This window comes from Octopus bimaculoides, chromosome 20, assembly GCF_046866305.1.
Source record: "Octopus bimaculoides isolate indiv1 chromosome 20, ASM4686630v1, whole genome shotgun sequence".
NCBI classification, from domain to species: domain Eukaryota; kingdom Metazoa; phylum Mollusca; class Cephalopoda; order Octopoda; family Octopodidae; genus Octopus; species Octopus bimaculoides.
This window is the reverse complement of record NC_142947.1, coordinates 41291802-41298193: the sequence shown is the minus strand read 5'-3', so window position 1 is coordinate 41298193 and position 6392 is coordinate 41291802. Positions and strand designations below refer to the sequence as shown.

The following is a 6392-nucleotide window of genomic DNA, read 5'->3' as shown; positions in this document are numbered from 1 at the left end:
GAGTAACGCTGCGATGGACTGGCGTCCCGTCCAGCTGCGGGGTGGGGGAACACATACGCCATAGAAACCGGGAAACCGGGCCCATGAGCCTGGCTAGGCTTTGAAAGGGCGACGTTTATCGTTGCTATAGGCAAAAGGCCTGAAATTTTGGGGGAGGGGACTAGTCGAAAGAACGAAAGGCAAAGTCGACATCGGCGGAATTTGAACTCAGAAGGTCGTGGAAGACGGAAATACCTCTAAGCATTTCGCCTGGTGTGCTAACGATTCTGCCAGCTCGCTGTCTTTGACAACCATGATAATGACAGCCATGTCAGCATTGGCAGCGACATACTATTAATAATATCAGCAACATTATCACCAGCAAGCGCAACATTAATAACAACGGCATGGACAATAACACAACATTGACAATATTAACAACATCGGCAGCAGTAACAAGAAGAACAACATTGACATTAATGACAACTGACAAAGTTGACATCAACAATGACAGCATGAAAACTTTTGGGAATAAAAGAAGAGAAAAAGAATGAAAGAGAAAATTGAATGAAATTGTAAAATGTCGAAAGAACTAAAGAAAGAAACGAAAGCGAAATATTAGGTTATGAAAGAGGAACGAACATTTAAGAGGAGTGTGGGAGGAAAGAGGGAAGAAAAGAAGAAAGAAAGAAAGAAGGTGGAAGAAAGAAAGGAAGAAAGAGGGAGAGAAAGAAAGAATGAAAGAGGGTGGAAGAAAGAAAGAAAGAAAGAGGGAGAGAAAGAAAGAATGAAAGAGGGTGGAAGAAAGAAAGAATGAAAGAGGGTGGAAGAAAGAAAGAAAGAAAGAGGGAGAGAATGAAAGAGGGTGGAAGAAAGAAAAAAAGAAAGAAAGAGGGAGAGAAAGAAAGAATGAAAGAAAGAAAGAGGGAGAGAAAGAAAGAATGAAAGAGGGTGGAAGAAAGAAAGAAAGAGGGAGGGAGAGAAAGAAAGAATGAAAGAGGGTGGAAGAAAGAAAGAAAGAAAGAGGGAGAGAATGAAAGAAAGAAAGAAAGAAAGAGGGAGAGAAAGAAAGAATGAAAGAGGGTGGAAGAAAGAAAGAAAGAAAGAGGGAGAGAAAGAAAGAAGTGGTAAAAGAGATTGGAAAAAAGAGAAGAACAGAGGACTAAAGAGATGAAAATTAATCACATAAAGAAGGAGAAGAACGAAGAAAGAAAGAGAGAACGAGAGGAGAGGAGAGGAGGTAGTAAGGGGACAAGAAATGCAAAGAAGGAATCGGTGAAGGAGGTTGAGTGGTAATGGTGGTGGGGGAAGGGGGTACGAAGTGTAATAAAGAAGGAGAGAATCAAAGAGATGGAGAGAGAAAGAGAGAGAGAGATTGTGCCTGTTAAAGAGACAATGAGAAAGAGGAAAGAAAGAAAGAATGGTGCAGAAAGAGGTAGGATGATGAGATAGAGAGAGTTTGAGAGAGGTAGGGAGATAGAGAGACAGAGAGATAGGGAAGTAAAGAGAGGTAGAGAGATAGGGAGATAGAAAGAGGTAGATAGATAGAGTTTGAGAGAGGTAGAGAGTTTGAGAGAGAGGAAAGGAGATAGAGAGAGGCAGGGGATAGAGAAATAGAGACAGGTAAGATGATAGAGAGATAGAGGTCGGGAGACAGAGAGAGTTTGAGAGAGGTAGAGAGATAGAGAGATGGAGAGAGGTTGGGAGATAGGGAGAGAGGAAAGGAGACAGAGAGAGGTAGAGGGATAGGGAGAGTTTGAGAGAAGTAGGAAGATAGGGACAGAGATAGACAGAGGCAGAGAGAGTTTGAGAGAGGTAGGGAGATAGAGATAGAGAGAGGTAGTGAAAGAGAAGTAGTAAAATAAGAAGATAGAGAGATAGACAAGGAAACAGAAAGAAAGAAAGAGAGAGAATTAAAGATAGGAAGAGAGAAAGAGAGAGAATTAGAGAGATAGGAAGAGAGAAAGAGAGAGATAGGAAGAGAGAAAGAGAGAGAATTAGAGATAAGAAGAGAGAAAGAGAGAGAAACACAGATGGAAAGGTAGAGAGGAAGAAAGATAGAGATACTGAGAGAAAGAGAGAGAGAGAGAGAGAGAGAGAGAGAGAGAGAGGTTGAAAGAGAGTGACGTAGAAAGTTGTGGATTTTGTTTAGCCCAAGGTCAACAGTTATTGTACAACCACCGTTACCACATTGTCGAACAAGTCCTTCCTTTTTTAAGGTACATGTGAGATAGATTGAGTTGCTATTTCAGGCAGGTTGATATACCACGTAGTGACTCCATCGCTTTTTGTACGAAGAGAAGAAATCTAATGAGAAAGCAGAATAAGGGATGAGGAAGTGGGTAGGTAGGAAGATGACAGCTAGGTAAATAGACATGTATGTATACATACCTATATATATATATATATATATATATATATATATATATAGGTAAGGTTGAGGAGGGTATTGGATTTAACTAAACCCAAAAGATACAGGTAATACACGATATATATATATATAGGTATATATATATATATATATATATATATATATATATATATATATATATATATATATATATATATATATATATATATATATATGTATACATATGTACATACAATATACACACTAACAAATGCACAATATCTATATTAAAATGAAATGCTAAATAGGAAGAAAGATAGACAGGTGTATGTGTGAGTATATATATATATATATATATATATACATACTTACATGTGTGTATATAGTGTGTGAGAGTATGCATGGGTGTATACATGTATGTATGTATGTGTATATATGTATATATGTATGTATATATAAATACATATATATGTATATATATGTATTTATACACACATATATATGTACATTTGTATGTATGTATATGTCTATGTTTGTGTGTATGTATGTGTATATATATATATATATATATAAATATATATATATATATATATATATAAATACAGTTAGGTAGAGAGAAAACTCGATAGATTCAGAGATAACAGATATTTAATGGGGGGAAAGTGAAAGTCAATGTGTGTGTGTGTGTGTATGCATGAGAAAAGAGATAACGTGGATTATATATATATATATATATATATATATATATATATATATATATATATATATATATATATAGATAGATAGATAGATAGATAGAGAGAGGGAGAGGGAGTAAAGACAACTATTTTGCTATATGTATTTGAAACTTTTGTGTTTTTTTTTTTTTTGACTTATTCTTGAAAAATGTGTCCCGTCAAAGGAAACGAGTGAAGGTGCCGGAGCAACATTGTTGGCAAAACAGCAACGTAAGGAGAACTACAAACGCAGCAACAGCTTATCAGCACCAACAAGCAGCAAAAACAGCAGCAGCAGCAGCGGTAGCAGCAGCAACACCATGCAAACACCAGCATCACCACTGCTATCACACCACCACCACCACCACCACCACCACCACCACTGCCGCTGCCACCGCCACCGCCAATATTAAAACCCACCACCACAACATCGCTATCACCACCACCAACATCACCACCGTCATCATCAACACCACCACCGCCACTGCCACTACCAACACCATCACCACCGACACCACCAGCAGCATCATCTTCCCCACCACTACCACGACTACTCCCCCCCAATCATCCCACCACTACCACCAACACGAACAACACCATCAGCAGCGTCACCTTCACCACTACCACAATTATGACCACCACCACCACCTTCACCAGCAGCACCACCACCACCAGCGCCGCCGCCCCCGTGCCGCCGCCGCCACCACCACCGCCACCACCACGTCTGGCACTACTACCAGAAGCTAACGGAGCGAACGTCTTCGTGGTCGCCCTACCTGTCAGAAATGACAGTCGAATCTCCAAATTTAAGGCCTACCATGTAATAAACTAGAAGGACACGTTGGATAGTGTAGTCTTGGATATAGTATATATGACAGCAATTTGGAAGGTCACGCTTGGAACGCTTCTGGTCGTAAATCTACTCGAACTTGGACTAGTCACAACCAGCAACAACAATGTTACGACAGGTACAACAACCGATTCACCGCAGCAGCCACTTCACGACGACGACGACCACCACCACCACCACCATTGTTTCCACTCAGCCTCCCCCCTTTCGCCACCATCACTGCCACTACGACAGGTATAACAACATTAGCAAGCCAGCAAGCAAGTAACGAACCACCACCACCACCACCACCATACAGGTATCCGACTAAATCAACCTCGGAAAGGCTCCAGATGTTTACAAGTGGCCCCTATCCCGAAAGCTGCCCTCTTGTATAATCCAACATAAATATAAGTGAAAAAAGTCATTTGACGGGGAGTGATAGAGGAAGAGAGATCGGCGGTCTGACGAGAAAGAAAGAGAGACAAAGAGAAAGAAGAGAAGGACGAAAGAAAAAGCAAGACAGATACTTAACTTGTTGGGGTTTCCGATTGCGCTTAGCTTTAATGGAGAAATTGGTCTTCATAGCTCTTCATAACCACTGGGCAGTGGTTAACTGTACGTCCGCTGGTTCGTCGATGTATCTCTCTTTCTCTCTCTCTTGCTGTCACTTCACACTTCTGTATCTGTCTTTCTTTTTTAACCTCTCTCTTTCTCTTTCTCTCTTTTTCTCATAGGAACTGGACACCGAAACACATACACGGGCATACACATACACACACATATATACACACACGCGTGCATACAGGCATACGCACACGCATACACTCACATGCGGATAGAGGTATATTTATACAGAGAGGTTGGTTGGTCGTTTAGTTAGATTGGTGGAGGATAGATGTAGATAGATTAATAGATAGCGTTGGAAAAGCGAAAGACCCGTACGTAAATGGAGAAACAGAGTCATACTCAGAAAGACCAACGTACAAGTAGACAAGCTAAATAGATAGATAGATAGATAGATAGATAGACACGGACACTTGGGCGGATTGAGAGGTATATATAAGAAGGACACAAATTTATAGCTGGATTGCTAGATAGACAAACAGATAGACAAACAGCTAGATAGAATGATAGATCAATTGAATGATAGAGAGAATGATGGACAGACAAACATAGATAGAAAGGTAGATAGATAGATAGATAGAATGGTAGACAGACCGATAGATGAAATGACAGATTAATAGATAAACTGATAGAAATGACAGATAGATTAATAGAATGATAGATATATTAACAGATAAATAGATAAGCAGACAGACACAGATAGATAGATAGATAGATAGATAGATAGATAGATAGATAGATAGATAGATAGATAGATAGTTTGATTGATTGATTGATAGATAGATAGCAAAAATTGATAGAGTTACAGATAAACGGAGAGTGAGACTGGGAGATAGACAGATAGGTAAAAATCTCCAGCGTTCGTTTGTGTAGACTGACTGAAGGCAGCCGATACAATAGTGTTTTAGCCTACAGGATAGAGGAAGGAACGTGTCGTTGTTTCCCCCCCGTCTGGAACACTTACCCCCTTCCTCTCTACCGCTTTACTCTCCGTCATACTCTCTACCTAGGTCCTACCCAATCTCCTCCCGTTGTCTCTCCTTTGTGTGCACACTCAAACACACACATACACACACACACACACTCATACACACGCGTACATGCGTCTGTTCATTGACATAAACATTTAGGCACACACCATACATGCACATACACACACAAGCGCACACATGCGTATACATATATGTTGATATATAGGTGTATATCTCTTAATCTGGTATATATACTCTTAAATTTAAGTGGATATATGTGGATACACACCGCACACACACACACACACACACATCCACAAATATATATATATATATATATATATATATATATATATATATATATGTATACATATATATACATATATATACATATATGTATATATATATGTATATATGTGTGTATATATGTGTATATATATACACACACACAATTCACAAAATTTTAATATATGTATATATATATATATATACACACACACACACACAAATTCATCATATACATACACGCATACAAACATGCATACATACTTAAATACGCGCTCTCACACACACACACATGCACATACATATATATATATGTGTGTGTGTGTGTGTGTATGAATTGATATAGGAATGTGTGTTTATGTCGGAATGTGTGTTTGTCCATTGTTCCATCTTACTCTTACCTTCTCTCACTTTGACAATATACCCTCCTCCTACCACCACCCAACGAAATTGTTTTGCTTAATTCCCCTCTTCTCTCTCTTCCTCTCCCTCTCTATGCGGTTCTTACTCTATCATCATTCACATTTCTGCCTGTTATATCTGTCTCTCTCTCTCACTCCCTCTTTACATCTTATTATATCTTTTTCTCTACCCCACAGTTTTTCCACTTCTACACCTGCTTTGCGTCCCTCCCC

The 6392-nt window shown here is 39.3% G+C and overlaps 1 protein-coding gene across 1 annotated transcript in view; it reads right to left on the bottom strand.

The window, feature by feature from the left end:
• Positions 1-5454, bottom strand: part of LOC106878613 (uncharacterized) — a 77345-nt gene extending 71891 nt beyond the window's left edge. The window contains exon 1 of the mRNA XM_014927886.3: positions 4410-5454. The gene's annotated coding sequence lies outside the window, so the exon portion shown is untranslated. The remainder of the gene's footprint in view (positions 1-4409) is intronic.
• Between the last annotated feature and the right edge of the window lie 938 nt (positions 5455-6392).